Source organism: Pelecanus crispus, chromosome 13 (genome assembly GCF_030463565.1).
Source record: "Pelecanus crispus isolate bPelCri1 chromosome 13, bPelCri1.pri, whole genome shotgun sequence".
NCBI lineage: Eukaryota > Metazoa > Chordata > Aves > Pelecaniformes > Pelecanidae > Pelecanus > Pelecanus crispus.
In genome coordinates, this window is record NC_134655.1 from 23,450,247 (window position 1) to 23,467,015 (window position 16,769).

Consider the following 16,769-nt stretch of genomic DNA (forward strand, 5'->3'; position numbering starts at 1 on the left):
ATATCTTTCCAAACAGATTTAGAAAGGGATTGCTTTTTAGCTTGGGTTTTTTGTTTTGGTTTGGTTTTGTTTTTTTTAAATCTTCTCAAAGGAGCTCACTAGAACAGCCTGGACTCTTGTCACCCAGGAGTTTGCTCTGAAAGCCCTGGGTTTCTGCTGGAAAAGCTCTAGGCTTTCAAACGTTTAGGGATGTAATTAAAAATACTCCAGGGAAGCACGGCTGCTTTTGCCTGTGCAGCTCACCCTGATTGCTGCTGCTGTCTTTCAGTGAATCTGCCTTCCAGCAGAGCCACTACCTAACAGCTTTTTAATTGTATCTCTTACCTTTAGTATCAGCCCTTCAGCTAGGGAAGAGGATCTCTGGCAGCAGGAGTAATGCAGCAGATGACTTCTTTGCCTCAGCCCGTTTATGCCGTGGAGCAGCCGGTGCCCTTCGCTTTCTCTTTCGGCCCTCTCCAGTTCCATAGGTTTGCAATCCTGAGTCTGCTTTTAAAGCCCAGCCTCCCACCTAACGTGTCTCGCTCGCATTGTGTTTGTCTCTCCTTTTCCTCTGCTCTTCTTGGCTGTTCCCACAGGCAGCCGCGGCCAGTAAACAACTCATTGTGAAGCTGGAACTAATGTTATTCCTTGGGCTGGTGGCTGCTGCAGTGGTCTCTCGCTCGCTTCTGCAGCACGCCCAGCTGCCACAGGCTTTTATCCAGTCGATGCAAATAACTTCCTGAATATCTCATATAACAGCCTAACTCCAGTCTGCAAAACCTCATCCTCTGAGGGCTCACGGTTTAATAAAACGTTTAAAAACACGAGCGTGGGTTTGGATTGAAAATGGTGAGGGTGCAGATGTTTCCTGCTCCGAATGGTCAAAGGTCCAGTTTCCCTTTTTTAGCTGCTAAAGATGACAGCCAATCTAGGTAAATTGTGAAGGGATGGCCAAAGGCATCGGCCGTCACCATGACTTGCGTACAGACGTAGGGGTGAGTATGGGGGCTGGCAGAAGGCTCAAGATGCAGAATCCCCCAGTATCACCAGTAAACTCGCATACGGAAATCAGCTTTGGCCTTTCACAGCTTGTGGGCGTTTTCAGGCTGGCTGCATGGAAATCCTGATCACTTGGGTATAATGCAACTGCTTCTCACACCCCGGGGCCCATTCTTATGCGAGTGTGAGCGCTCTCAGTGGGGACCGATTAAACAACATGTCTGCATTTGAAATCGCCCTTTTTAGGGAAAGAAGTGTGGTTTGGATGGTTTGAAGCTGGGTGTACTGATACAGATTAGAATTAGCACACTGAAACCCTTTGCAGATTAACATCTTGTATGTTCAAAACTACCAGCTGCTGGGCAAACCCATTAGAGAGGAGACTTATTATTCCTTGAATATTAAAGACAGCATAAATCTTAAAACAACATTTCTGTGCTTCTTACAGTATTTAGCCAGAATGTGGCAGTTGTGCCAACTTCAGTGCTGTTGGAATTTAACCAGGCAGCTGTACCTATCTGGGATGTTTGCTTTCTCTCTAGAGAAACCGATTTAATCAAACACTCCTAACAAACTTCAGCTGTTGTGAACTTCAAGGGCTCTCAGGAACTCCCCCTTATAATGTTACCGCTAACCTAACAGGAGACTGGGGATGGTATTTTTGCCCTTTATGGAGTCCATCCTTCTAAACCATCGTAGTGATTCCAACTTCATATCCATCCATGGTTGCCATTGAATGCAAAAGCATCTATAGTGAGCAGGTTATTCAGTCACCTGTTACTTTGTTTTTTTTTCCTTTAAAAAGGAACATCTTTTTCTGCTAGCTATAGCCAAAACTAGAAGCTGGACAAGTAGAACCTCTAGGTTGACCCATGATGCTACTCTCCAGCCTCTAGAGATCATAAAAAAAATCCCAAACTTCTCCCCTTATGAGACACAGAAAGGTTTTGGTATTAACAAGAAGGAAAATATTCCCAGAGCAATGTAGTCCTGCTCCCCTCCAAGACACATTTCACAAAGTGATACACATACGCCTTTACCTTCTCTACACCAGTTTAAATAGGCCAAATGCTGTGCTATCAATGTGCTCTGTGTATTTTTTTTTTAAATAAAGTACAAACATTTCCAACAAGGTACCCTGAACATAGGTTTATTTGCCAAACATGAAAAAAGGAGGTGGCTGCCTCTCTTCTTGGTTACAGTTACAGGCAAGTGTTTTCTTTAAAATGGAAAAACAATGAATAGACTCCTCAGCTCTTCATCTCTCCTCTCTGCACAACTCGTTCGCTGCCCCCACCCTGATCCCATGGTGTTCTTCTTAGACTTGGGACAGGGTGGGATTTAGTGAGCTCTCCTTGTTAAAACATTGGCAGTACATCAATAATCTCTAGTTATTTTGGAAAACAAGGGGAACTGGGCTGTTATCTCATTGGAAACTATGGCTGCTGAGAAGGCATAACATGTTTAAGCAAAAGTTTTACCCCCTGTTTGCAGTACTCGGGTTTTCTGCTTGTGCATAGAAACTCTACTGATATGATACTTCTGTTATGTTTTTGGTTGTCTGTTGTGTCGGTGGTCTGGTGGCTTTTGGACTGGCATATGAAATTTCCATTGATTTCAGCCAGGCAGGAATATCTGAATTCAAGGAAAAATGTTGCCCAGAAGACTAGCGTATTGTATTTCCAGATGATTAACGCTTAATTCCTCTGCTGTCAAACTTACTGACTATTTTCAGTCAATTGATGCTTTATTGTGCCAAGATTCCTGCTTCAGGGCACTTCGGAGCACTCAAAGCGAGCCAAAGAGCAGAAACCAAATCAAAATTGCATTTTAAAGGCTACTAGAATATGTATGATAGAGACATTAGCTTTTCCTTTTCCTCCTCTGTTCATTGGCAGGGCTTATTTCCTTCCTTTGCTTTGCTACAACAGCAGACTTAATTTGTCATTTGGTAGCTGAGTATCGCACGGCTTTAGTTCACCCTGGTACGGCAGCGCGTATCGGATGTTCTGAGGCCCCGTGGAGCCCTCCCTCCCGTAGAGAAGAGTCTGTGAACAAGCTGCCGTGGTCAAAATGGACCATCCAGGAATGGCTTCACGGCACCACAGTGGTTTAGAGACCCTGCCTGGGGAAGTGGGTAACCCCATGCTGCCAAAATACCTACTCGGTTGTATTTAGAAACATCGGCTGGCTGCTATACGTCCATACGACGTCCTGTAGCATTTGCTCACCCTGTGCGGCGCGCAGCTTTCCAAGGGCTCACGCTGTTAAAGCACCAGCTTTAGGGCTACAGCTCCCACGCTACAGCAGCTCCAGTGGAATAAGGTTAATGCGGGGGTGACCCCAAAGGAAACATTTGGATGATTTAAACCAACAGGTTCAATTCTGTTAGAATGGAGTATTTCATTTAGATGTTCCCCAGGAAAGCTAAAGGAAAAAATCAGTAATACTGACATTTTCCTGGGGGGAAAAAGAAAAAAAAAGTCACTTTACAGAAACCGCAGTCTCTGCTGGAAAAGATTTTGAAGGAAAATTCCTGAGCAGATGCAGCAGAACCCTTCAGGAGCTCACTAATGCTGCAGTGTTTACTAATGCTTAGTGGTTTGTCAGTGCTTCCATTTGAAATCCTTTTTGAAGGGTCTTATAACAAAGCCATAAAAAATCACCTTGGAATCAAATGGAAATGCAAAGCCTCATCCTGTTTGTTTGTTTTTTTGAAAATCTGCATTTAGAAGGACCTTTTTTAATCATTTTAAATGCTGCAGAGAGACATCAAAAAAAAAAAAAAGCAAGTGCCCGTTTGAATCAGTATCCTTGCAATTTTAAGAAAGCTTCATTTGAAACCCCTAGTTTCTTAATTACCAGCACTTAAAGTTCCATTACTTTCCAATCCAACGAGACTTTTTACTAATAAATGACAGGATATTTCTTCTCCAAATGTTTAGTAAAATCAAAGAGTTTTGGGGGCAGGGGAAAGTGCTGCTCATGCCAGCAGAGTCACCGAGTGTCCCGAAAGTCCCCGCTGCTCTCAGTGCTGACAGTTTTCTAGTGAGCACAGTCTGCCAAAACCCGAATACGGTCCATCCAGGTGAGGACTGGATTAACCAATCAACCTATGATTTGTTTCTCTGATTTTTAGACCCATCCAATAGCAACTATTTGCATTCTCACGAGTCCTGAGGCCCTGCCTTTATTAAGTGCACTTAGCTCAAAGCAAAGGCATTAGATTATGAGCTGCTGAAATGTATTTCATTGTGTAAAAAGTAAAACAAAGGTTCGTACTGTTTGCTAGGTCAGGCAAATAGAAACCTCCGGTGGCACAAAGTGCCTGAACCTGAATATTCCTCCAAACCATGCAATTTTTCCTAAACCTTTGCTTTTCTTTGCTGTGTAGCATCACCAGTAAGCTAGAAGAATGTCAGTCTTTTGGACACTGTCCTCTCCGTGCCTCGAGGCACACCTCTGCCTTTGCTTTCCCTGTTTTGCTGTAATTTAACCAGGCTCTTCCAAGTGCATCTCAGTAGTTTCAGAGTCTTTAATTTTTCTTGTCAACAGAGAAGGGATTAATTTTGCAACTCCCCACTCATTAGTCATTTTCCCCATAACGTGGAGCAATTTCCGATTTTGCATGGCTAAATCTAGCCCATAATGTCTCCTTCAGATACAGCATCCAGGGGTTACTTCATAGAATCATGGAATCACAGAATCACAGAATGCTTTGGGTGGGAAGGGACCTTCAGAGCCCACCCAGCCCAACCCCTGCAGTGCCAGGGACAGCTTTAACCAGAGCAGGGTGCTCACAGCCCCGTCCAACCTGGCCTGGGATGGTTCCAGGGATGGGGCATCTCCCACCTCTCTGGGCAACCCCTTCCAGTGCCTCACCACTCTCAGTGTAAAAAGGCAAGAAAGAAATACATGATTATTCTCTCCTCCAGAATGAGTTCAGAAACTCACTCTGTCCTAATTTAGTGCGGATATGGGTTCGTTGATTCTTCTCACCCAGTTCAAAGGAACTGCTTTTCAGTTCTGCATGCTTCAGAGTCCCCGCTTTAATAAACACGCGGTAATGTATACCGTTGTTTTGACAAGAGGCACCAGTTATGCCGAAATCTTACCCCCAGCAGCCGGAGCAGGTGCTCTCCAGCCAAGCCGCCGGGCTGCCTGCGCGAGCCAGCAGCAGCCGACAGGAGCCTGATTGCGGAGTTCAGCGACGCTGCTGCTGTCGCGGTGGAGGATGGTGTTTGAACGTGTCCGAGGGGAAGCTGAGACGGCTGCCTTTGTCTTGCCATGGCTGGGAGCAGAGCAGGTTTTAACGAAAAGCGGGTGAAATAAAGTCGGTTTATTCTTTTTCTGAATCCCAGTAATAGCCAACTAATGGCTCCTATTCCAGGCACAGTGGAGCCTGTATTTTTTTAGCAGGGATAGCCCTGTTTGATGGGTGTGACTGGACCTGAAGCAGTTTTCGGTGTCAGCAGGCGGTACCGTACCCGTATTTCATACAGCACAGCTTCCCTGGGCCGAGGCTGTGGGACAGCTGTAGTCAGACCGGAGCACAGCATCGGTAATTGCTGGCGTTTTACTGGAGGAAGCTGCATTTCACCAAACAAATTGGGAAGGATGAAGAGCTACGATGCCAGGAAGAGCCACTGCAAAGCAGTTACCGAAGCAAGCAGAGAACAACAGACGATGTGGGCCAGCGCTGGCTGACTTCTCCGTGCAGTAGCAGGGACAGCACCCTGGAGCACGGCAGCGGAGGGATATTAAGTTTCAACAAAACAAACCCAAAGGACGTGAGAAGCCGGTGAATGTAGTCTGTGTTCTGATGGCAAAAAATCAGAGTTTGAAAGGAGCCTGGAGCACCTAAAACAATTGAAGGCGCAACCGGGCAGGAGCTTGCAATTCTGCTGTGCATGAATAGAAGGAAGAAGCAGCTGAATATCAGGAAACGTTTTCTAACCATGCGGACTATTAGGCTTCGGTGGAGACTCCCGAGGGAAGTGGTAAAAGCCCACACGGGCTGAATAATAGAAAACTAGACAAAACCATGGCGTACATACACTGGAAAGAAATCCTTCAGTAGAGTGGTACACAATTCACAATACCTAGTGAACACAGTGTTGCTATTATTAATAGCATCTTTAAGATGCACTTTTTGATACACGGATTTAGAAGAGTTCTTGCGAGCGAGGAGGCTGCAAGTTTTCTGCGCAGGTCCTCTCCCTGCCAGCTGGGTGGTGGAGAAGGGGGAGAGGGGACGCGCTGCCCACCTCAGCCCCGCATTTTCCAGCAAGGCGAAGCGGTTGCCTCGGCTATCCCTGTCCCTAGGAGGAAGCCTGTTTTCTACATTTTCATAAGAAATCTCAACTAACCCAGGTCCCGCTCCCTCTAGAGGGCAGCTGCTTCCCTTTGAACTGCTTGGGAGAGTGATCTCCCCACCAGCGTGTTCTGGTTCCCAGTTTACGTGCAGTGAGTTTTCTGGGCTTGCAGGGTTTCGGCTGTGCCGCAGACGGCAGGGTGATGCCGGACGATTCACAGCCCCATCGGGGTCCCCCCGCCCTCAGCACTGCGCCAGCCTCCACGGCTGTAGCACCGATGGAGAACAGAAACAGAGCTAAATTAGTAAAATTCATCATGCTCTGTAGCTTCACTGTCTTGGGAGCCTCTTGCAGCATCACAAGATACAACAGTATAGCTGTTATCAGAGAATTATTGAGGAAAGAAATATACTAGAATAAATGAAAAATTAAATATTTCTAATTTTCACTAGCATCCAAGCCATTGCAGTACCTAGGAGTTAGAATAGCCTGTGGTTCCCCCCTGGCTTCTCAATGGGTGACCCTTTCGAGTATCTTAAGCCAAAAGGCAACTGCTTTGAGCATGGCTAATGGCCCGGCTCCGCGGCGAGGTGTGTGCCATCGTGCAGCGCTGTGCCGCACGCCGAGGGCCAAACCTTTGCGCTGCAATTCTCTCCTAGGGACTGTGTTAGTAAAGCATATTAACGGAGCTAATCTTGCCAAGCCGTGTGCTTTTCTGTCACACAAACTTACAGTCGGACAGTGTTGTGCAAATCAAAGCGGTATTATTCGTGTTGCACCACCACTTAACTCCTGCTCTCTACCAGCCCATTGTTGATAGTGCTTTGGCGTCGCGTCAGTCTGATTGTAATTAAGCTTTTTACAAAGCATCGTTCGAGGCTGGCTGTTCTGATTTTGATTGTTTGTGCTCTGAAAGGTTCTCCACAATGGATGTTCTGGGGAATATGCTACCAGCTGTGCTGGTAATGCCCTTGTCTGATAGTTTTGATAATTTTTTTGTGACTCATGGAGGCTATTTTGGTACTAACTTGTTTGTTTTTCTGATTGAAAACTGGTTTCTGAGGAGAGAAAAGTCCAATTTAATGCCCTAGGGTTATGCATTTTTTTTCTGAAGCCTTTTTCTATCCACAAAAGACTTTCTTAAGGTTTCTTCTACCAGAGACTCCAAAAAAAATGTCTGTGCTCCTAATGAAAGTAGGATGCTGTGTGTAAGAGAGCAGTAAAGAGGAAAGATTCTGATACAGAGATCAAGGCCTAAGTGTGTTGCCAATACATAAATGTAAAAATAAAATGGAACCTGTGTTTCATTTTGGAACTAGACTACATGTCCCGCTGAATCTTGCTGCCTTGGTTCAGCAGAGCCTGCAGTAAAACAGTTATGGCCGTGTACTGAGAATGAGCAAACGTGGGAAGGCAGCAGCATCCAGGCAGTGACCGTCTTATTTGGGGAAGGTCTGTACCTTGGGATCCTCCCTCCTCATGAAGACGGGGCCAGTTCATTAGGTTTACACTTGGGAGACTTATTTTCCATTACATTCTTTCGTCCTCTTATGTCTCAGGACGTTATTTTTGCATTTGGCGGGGGGGTGTGTGTTTTTTTCTCTAAATGAGCTCAACGTGCGGGAATTAGGCTGGTCAAGTCTCTATTTTACATCAGCTCATAGAGAATACAGAAACTTTCTCTCTGCTGTGCTCTGATTCTGGCGTCCTCCCCTGCTTGCAGTCCACCTAACCCAGAAACAATAGGAAAAAGGTATTTCTTTAGTGTTTGACTGTTTGACCTAGCGTGGGAATTGCCTATTCCAGCCTCTCTCCAGCATTTCTTGTTTCTCTCCACTTTGCCCTGGACCATTATATTTCACTCCGTAATGCTATTTGCATCTGTGCTAAAGCAACATTAAATAAACATCAGGTATGCAAATACAGGTATTGGCCAATTTCCTTTTATTTTAAACTAAAGGCAACTTGCAGTAATTTAGTGTGAGTTGAGCATATCAAGGTTTCCCTGACATGAGAGAAGATCCCTCTCCTCCATTTGGCTGAAAAGCCTCCATGTACAGAGGGACAGGACTCAACTCCCGTCTGGGAGCACGTGTATCTCCTCGGAAGCCTGCAATGAAATGTTTCCTTGCGGATGGCCCCAAAATGCCTCCAAAGTGCCCATCGGGGAGCTCTTACCAACCCCTCACGGGGCACCAGGACCTGACCTTCTTCCTATCGGCTCTCCCTTTCTCCAGGACCATGATAGCCCATAGGAGACACTTGGCATCCACTGGAAGTCCAGCCTGAAGTTACAAATTAATCCCAAAGCTTCTAGTTCACAACCCAAAACTCATGCACAGGCTAACGCTGACGAAACGTGGCTGACAGAAGGCATACCTCATGCTGCACGTCGCCAGGTGTCCTCTAGAAAGTGAATTCAACCAGTTTTTCATGGAGTCACCTGGAGAGAAGTTATTAATGGGTCAAACACACTCCTCAGTGATAGCTTCCACCAGCAAGGAGGCAACGGCAAATATCTAATTACATATCCCAGTGGCGTATTGGTCAGGGCTTAGCTTAACAGTGTGTCACTGATACAGGACAAGCTGTGCAGCTTGTGAGGTTCAGAAATACGGATGATTCTGAACTACAGAGTTTTGAACTGAACTTTTCCGCAGATATGGGGAGCTCAGGGCACGCATCTCAGCCCGAGCCACCTTGAAAACAGCATCACCAGTGCTATGGTTTCAAATCGAGAGGGGTGCTGTTAGCAGATAACAACAGATGGTCTCTGTTTGCTTCCGTGGAGCGCCCAAGGAGGGCTGCAGAGAGGCTCAGGGTGTGACACCTGGACACCACTCGGCTGCTGCCAACAGGTTGTGGTACAGAGAGCGCAGATGTCGCGTCCTAGCCCCTGCCATGCTCCGAGGTCTGAGGGTACAGCGACAGCAGTGCCTCGGGATGCCTGTCGTGATGAGTATTTCAATTTCTGGTACAAGGCTGCCGTGGGGTACTTCAGCACAAGTGGAGGATTTGTTCCAGTAATAATGACTTTCTGAGATACATTTGCAGCTCTCAGCTGCTCATCACATGGCAAGACCCGGTGCCCAAGTCATGCAGTGACTGAGACCCAGTGGTCCTTTTAGAGGGAGTGGGTGTTTCTGCAGTGCCATCAGGTTGAAAAAAGAGCACCAGGACAAATAAATACAGAAGATAAACTGAATAAAATCTGCTTTTCTAAAAATGTTTTTACTCCTGAAGGCGGAGGAGCTTGGAGAGGCAGCCTGCCATGCCAGGGGAAAGGCCACCCTGTCTAGGAGCTCCCTAGATAAGAGTGGAAATCCTTGTATAACATTTCCCTTTGTTATCAGAGGGGAAGAAGCACTTTTAAAAGCATTGTTTTTGCAGAGGAAAGCAACACCAACAGGGCAATGACTTTTTTCCTTTAACGTTTTCTCTGTTGACTTGTGATGGCCTTCCTAGCCAAGACTTCAAGCCACCCCCCACCGCTGTCCCCTTGCCCATCTCTGTCGTGGGCTCTCCCAGGGCGCTCTCTGGGTTTGATCGGTTCCTGGTGCCACTCTTCCCATCTAGGAGAGGTTTTTTCTTCCATGCTCTACTCCCTCCCTGGCCTGAGCCTGCCCACCTGCCTGGGGCACCATGTCCTCACCCCCTACTCATTGCTTCCCATCACCGTGGCCATCTCGCATGCTCTTCCATCTGCTCTCGGGGCACCGAGCCCCTTGCTTCACTGAATGCACCCTGTGCACAGGTTGCTGCACAGGAGAGGCTGGTCCTCTGTATTTGTTACCAGGGCTAAGCTTTAACTGAATTTTTGTTCCCTCAGCCGAGTCAGTACCTCACTGGGTCTGGGTCAGGACAGGGTTCACACCAGTCACCTGCCTCCTTCCATAAGATGCTCAGCATTTTCACTGAAGTTTTCTTGCGATTCAGTGCCCTGGGATTTAGTTGCCAAAGTGCCAGAGCCCTTGTGAAACCAGCTGCCCCTCTGAGATTTAATCATACGCAGACAATCCCTTCCCTTCTGGATTTATGCATTATCTGGTACCACAACAACAGGGGTTGCAAGTAAAAATTGGGAAGGCTGAGGAGTATCTGGATTTGAATCTGCAGGTTTGTGTCTCCTTTGTCCGAAAGCCGTTTTTAATGTGGCATTTCTCAGGTACAAAATTCAAATAGTGTTCTCATCCAAGTGACATCCTGACAGTTTGCACCGATGCGGAGATTTTCATCTTGTAAAATCCCCGATGGCTGATGCCTTCCCGGTGAGCAACGCCGCTGCCGCCAGCTCAGCTCCCGCAGGAGCGCGAGGCACTGCGGCCCCGTTGCACGCCCGCCGCGCTGCTCTAGAGCACAGCTCTCCGTGCAACGTGAGACTCACTCATAACTCATGGGCTTCCTATTTTATCATCGCTAAGTGAACAAGGAAGGACAAATGTGTTTCCTGTGACTTTGAACAAAATACAGGATTTACTCCTGGGTTCATGTCTTCCCTCCTTTACTGTCCTTCTCCTGTGGGAAAGAGTTTACTTAAAGGAAGGATTTTACTCAACATTTAACAGCGAGTGTTATTGACTGAAGCGAATAGACCAAAATTAATAAACCCCTATAGTTTTACATAGTCTGATTAAAAGTTCTTTCCTGCTGGTTGCTAAGTAGTCTCTTGTTTCTCGCGATGTAATTTCACTAATTAGGAATCATCATGGACTCCACCAAAGCAAACTGGCTGTGAAATGGGGAAAGATGGGATGCTTTTTTGTTTATAATAGCACCTGAGCAACTGCTGCCCGAGCTGCATCGGCACCCGCTGCCCTCGGGTGCGGTGCTGTGGGCTTGAGGATTCTTTCATCCATCCTGTCCCCATTGCTGCCTTTGTCAGAGCCGCAGATGTGATGTTCAGCAAAAAGAAAGTTGGGAAGTTTTTCATCGATTTCAGCTAGGGAGTGACGCAGCCATGGCCAGTGGGTTTGCTAAGGCTTTGATGGAGCTGTTCTGTATTTGTTGGAAATGGCTTTTATTAACTTTGTGTAACCAAAAGTCTTCCAAATGGGCCAGTTCCAGAATCCTCCACTCCTGGACACTGCGTTGCCTGTCCCGGGAGGGCTGGGAACATCAGGGAGCAGAGCACTCGGTTGGCTATGAGAGGCCACGGTAGCCGGGTTGACTGCAGCGTACGATCAGAGTAGGACGGCGTGTCGAGGCCACCGAGATGCATCGACACAGTGAGCGCAGCGTGCCGCGGGCTCTCCCCGCTCCGCTGGCAGAGGGACCTCTCCTCTCCTGCAAATCGCCCTTTCTGAGCTCCGGCCTGTTGGTGCAGCTCTGCCTGTTCAGGGATTTGGCTGCTGGCACGGGAGCTGCGGTGGCGGAGCTCTGCCTGCAAGGCTGGGCAAGGCTGAGGAGCGCGTTGCTGCAGCCGTGGCGTGCCGTGCATGGCAAAGGCTGGAAGGAGAGGCTGTGCCACCAGCAGCGTCACCCCTGGCAGCAGCAGCTTTGCCAGCTTGCACATATCCTTCAGCATAGGACGGCCCTTTCCTCATCGATCGCCTCTGCGTGCACATCGCCCTACCCGTTCCGTTGCAGACTATCATCACGTGGAAGATAAAAGGCCTAATCCTCCTCCCTTTTCTGTAGGTTTGGTGTGTGCCATTTCCCTGCGTGCAGAGAAGTTGCCTTCGCTGTGCAGCGGTGAGCTGGGCTGCAAGGAGCAGAGCTGCAAGGCAGAGCACGGCCCTGGGGAGAGGCAGCTCTTCTGCAGGAGCTGCAGATGCAGTTTCCTTGCAGGACTGGAAAACAATGAGTTTCCAATCACGCCAGCATCTTCTAGCAGGCTCTGAGCTCCGTGCCTGGGGGGGATCCGGCTCCAGCTGCACTGTGCTGTGATTCAGGACAGGAAGCAGAAACCAGCACACCCAAAGGGAAGCGCCAGAGGAATTCAGGGAGACAGAAGGCAATTAAATAGCCTGGAATTTGTCCAGATCCTTGGGATTGTCACCCCATCTCCCACAAAGCTTTAATGACCACACGTGGCCTGGATCTCTGTGTTACGTCTCCTCTGAGAGGCAGCGTGCAGGGCAGTGGGACCGGAGCGGTGTGAAGTGTTTCCTCGGTACTGGTTTCAGACCAAGCTCCAGCTCCAGCCGTTGCGGTGCAGTTTTCCGCGGCGGCTCAGGGAGGTTTTGCTTTGGGAGCTCTTGCTGTGGCAGTGGCGTGGCTGGACTCTGCTGGAGCTTGTGATATATATTCTCATGTGAATTTGAAGCGACTTCTTGGACCGTTACTGGCGGATCCTGTGTTTATCCTAATGCTGACACATCTTTAAATAGCATAGTTACATTACAAGGTCCCTGTTTAAAGAGTTTACCGCTATCACTTTCACTGAGCGTAGTTCATTCAAAGCAGTTTGAAAAGGAGCAGAGCCTCCCTAAGCACTGCTTTGATCCTACTAACATTTTTCTGATCAGAAATAGTTGCCAGAGACTCTCCCTTCTCTGTCAAGTCGTTGTTACACCTCTTCTATAAACATTTTTTCCTCTCTTTCTGTTTTCTTTAGCTTTCCCAAACCACCTCTCCTACCATCTTCCAAATCCTGCTGAACTGCTTCCAAATTCCTCATTGCCCCCGCTTCTGAACACAGCCTTTTGGTACGCGCTGCCCTCGACTGCCAAGCCTGTGGCCCTCCGCTTCACCTTGGAGTAAATGACTTCTTTCTAAACATCCCTTGAGAAGTATGATTTCACCTCTTTGGCTGGGGTGCCCTGCTCCAGTATTGGTGGGACATCTGTTTGCAATGTGAGTGAGAAAACTGTAGCCTTTTTTTTTTCCCCCCTTCTCCTCCTTGTTGGCTCTTCACACTTAAACTTGGCTTCTGCTAATTTATGACAATGATGGATGCATCTTTAATGGCAGGAGCGCTCTGCACGTCCCTCTGGCAGCTGCTGGCTCTGAAACGGTGCCTGCGCGTGGGGAGCTGCTGCCAAGGCAGAGCAGTGGCTGCTGGCCCGGCTGGTGGTGAGCACAGCCCAGGGTTCAATGACTGCTCGTGTTTCCCAATCTCTTTCTTTTTTGTGTGCTTTTATTTATTTTTTTGACCGCATTATCTTTTAGCGAGGACAGTGTCACCAAATGATAGTTCAGGCTAAGCTTTTAGCAGCACCAACAAAATACCATCTGTTGGAAATGAACTAGAATCGAGGCCTTTTTGGGTGGTGAGCAGTGGTTGCAGCGGCTTTGCAACTATTTTCAATAATGGTCCTTTATTTGGAGAAGGAGGGAAGCAAAATTTTATAAAAGCCATCTGATGGAAGGAGAAAACTTACCCAGTGCGTGGGCTCAGCTTCGCTACCGCTGCATGGTTGGGTTGCATGAGGGTCACATAAGAGCAAGCTGGCTTTAAAGTCCTATATTTCTTGTCCTCGGGCCCTTTATAGGCAACAGAGCTTTCAGTTTGTTAAACGTGATGCTACAGCGCAGCTGGCAGTGGAGAAGGGGACTACGCAGCCAGCCCTGCGGCTGTGGCTCGCTTCCTAAGGAGAGAAGGGGAAAGGAGCTGCCGAAAGGACTCCTGCTTCATTTTTTGAGATACTGCTGCACGTGAAGTCATGGGAAGCACCATAACTTCTCATCACTAGAGAAGCTCATGATTATATACCCTGTTCTTCACCCCGTGTTGCCATGGGTGTATCTGTGGTCAAGTGGACGCGTTCTCTCCATCCCCGGCAAGGGCTGTAACCCACCTTTTCCTTCTCTTCCAAGCTGCTGCTCAGTCTTTGCTCTTCTCCTCTCTGGGACCCTTTTTCTTGGCCCTTTTCAGTTTAGTTTTGCTACGAGCACAAGTTATGACCGTAGCTTTGTCTTTGCGCAGTGTTGGAGTTAAACTTTCCCCTTGTTTTAGAAGAACACATGGTTTTGCTTAGCACTAGCTAAGGAACTGCAAGCCGTATGTCTTGAATATGTATCTGCCAAGGTAAGTAATCTCTGCTGTGAACTTGAACAATCAAAGCTCATAGTTATTTGTTTTCCTATGTATAGATTTACCAGCTGCTGGTCTCTAACATTTATTGATGTTTTCTTTTTTCTAATCAAGACGTCATTGCCATGTTTAACTAGGCGATCTGTCATCTGACGTGCAGTGGGTAGCTGGGCGCACTGCGAGGCTTTTCCGCCGCCCGGGGCAGCACAGCCCTCCTGCACGCCTGCAGCAGGCTGGGGCAGGATCTGACAAGAACTTCCCAGTTTACTGTTTCTACCAAATCTACTGGCGGGGGGAACAGGTACAAGCAGTGTTTTACACCTCCAGACACCTCTCTGTAGTCAGCCCCTGGAAAAGGACTTGCAGGAATCTTAATACAGGCTGTTCAAATGCCAGGGGATCCTGAAAGAAGCGACTGGGTATTTTATATCAACTTTTCTGAAATGTGCAGCATATGTTTGCTTAAAGAAAATAAGGGAAAGCCTGACTCTTTAAAGAGGTGTATTGTATCTTGCGAGATTCCTGAATATTTTTTGTGACTCACTTGGATTTATGTGTTAGTTACATTCTGAGGGAAAGTTTTGCAGAAAGAGCATATCCGGGAGCCATCACGACTAGATCTTGAATCTTGTCGTTCACAGGTGGGCATTTGTGTTCACAAAACTTGTGATAACTCTCAAAGGCTTCCTTGCTTGCTGTGTGTCGCTCAGCCCCGCCAGCGGATTGTATAGCTTTATCTACACCAGCATCCACGGGTTAGACACGCTGGATGAGGACAACTGGAAACTATTTGTGCTGTTTATGATTCAAATCAACAGTTCTCCATACACCTTACGCCGAAAAATTTTAGGCGTTTTGAGCCATGACTGTCACATTTACAAAGCCTGTGCAGAAGGAGTTTCAGTTATGGTAGGAACACCTCAGTAATGGGTGAGGAAGGTTTTAATGTAAAAAATAATTGTGTTTTGCAAAACTGCCTTGGCAGCATTGACACAGACAAGGTTTTGAGACCATTTTGTTGGCTCATACAGGTTGCTTCTACAAATAAAACCAATTTCACACACTGTCATTTAGAATTTGCTTCTTACCTAGTGTCTTAACCTCAGACATGTGTGGAGAGAGCATTGGTACCAATTTAGACTGCAAACAGAGCGCTCCAAAGCTGAGAAAGGCCACTGTTATCAGTTATCTGCATAATTTTTGCACCAGCAAGTATAGTGTTTTCTCCACAAGCTGCCGCTCCGTTTTGGTGCGCAGGATGATAACAGCAGGTTTCAGGACTTGAAAAGCTGACTAAGTCTTTACAAAGAAGGAGTTTATCTAGCTCAGAGGGTTTTTTTCCTTGCCAAGTTTCAAAGCCTTCCTCAAACAATGACAGCAGCGGAGATTCTGGGGACAGGTTTTGAGAAAATTTTAAAATGCAATTTGGGAGCAGTTACCACCTTTATAGGGCAGAGAAAGAGAGATTTGAGATGTTCTAGCTTATAATCTACTGACTTAAATGGCCATTTGTTTTACTCCTAGAGTTATTTGACATGCACACAGGCGTAGAGCACTTCCAAGATCTCTCTAGCCCCAGGGAAACACTGGGCACAGCCCAAGGCTCTGCCTGCCCTGCAGCCTGGCTCGACCCAGCACCTCGCCTGGAAAACCTCAACCTGTGCTCCTGGCACGGGCTGCACATGTCTGTTCCTTGCTCCAGAGAGCCACAGGCAAAAAAGGAACTGGCACAGAGCCTGGCGTAGCTGCGTGTGCGAAAGCAGGGCCAGAAGCCAGCCAAAGCACCTTCAGGGAGCGGAGCCGCGGGAGAGCCGTCTCCGGTCTGCTGGGAGGGAGCGGGCTGCGCTTCAATTCAGAGAGGCGCAGGCAAAGTAATGCTGCTTTTCCTGGCTGCAGGCAGAACTGTCTTCAGTCTGGCAGAAGCACAGAGTATGATGCCCGTGTCCCTGCTCTCTAAAGGGAGGTTTGAAATTGAGATGGGAGAAAGGAAGGCAACTTTCTGCTCCCTTCTCCCCCAGGGAGGAGCTGGCACTCCCGGGGAACGAGCAGAAGGGAATGCTGCACTAACCTTTTACACAAACCAGGACAAATGATCTAAAAAAACCATCAAGTGCCATAAAATGAGCCCTGGAACATAGATACAGCAAAATCTCTGCTCACCAAAGCTCCCCATGCCACGACCAGGGAGCAGGCAGGAGTCCGGCTGTCGCCCGTCTGTCCCGAGGCTTTCCGTTGGTCGGTGCAGCACTCGCCGTTTGGTTTTGCTTATTTGGGTGAGTTTTTCTTAATCTACCTGGGAGGATTTCTTGAGCTGCATCGGTTCTGAGCATGCTCTGAGCTCTTGACCAAGGACACTATATTGAGCGTTGAGGTTGCTCTGGCTCTCAGCTGAGCAGGTCTCCGTAAACACGCAGGGCACGGCGATCCCGGCGGCAGCTCTGCCCAGGCGCAGTGCTTGAACCTGACGTTTAAAAATAGCCCAAACGGAGGCTGAGAGATGA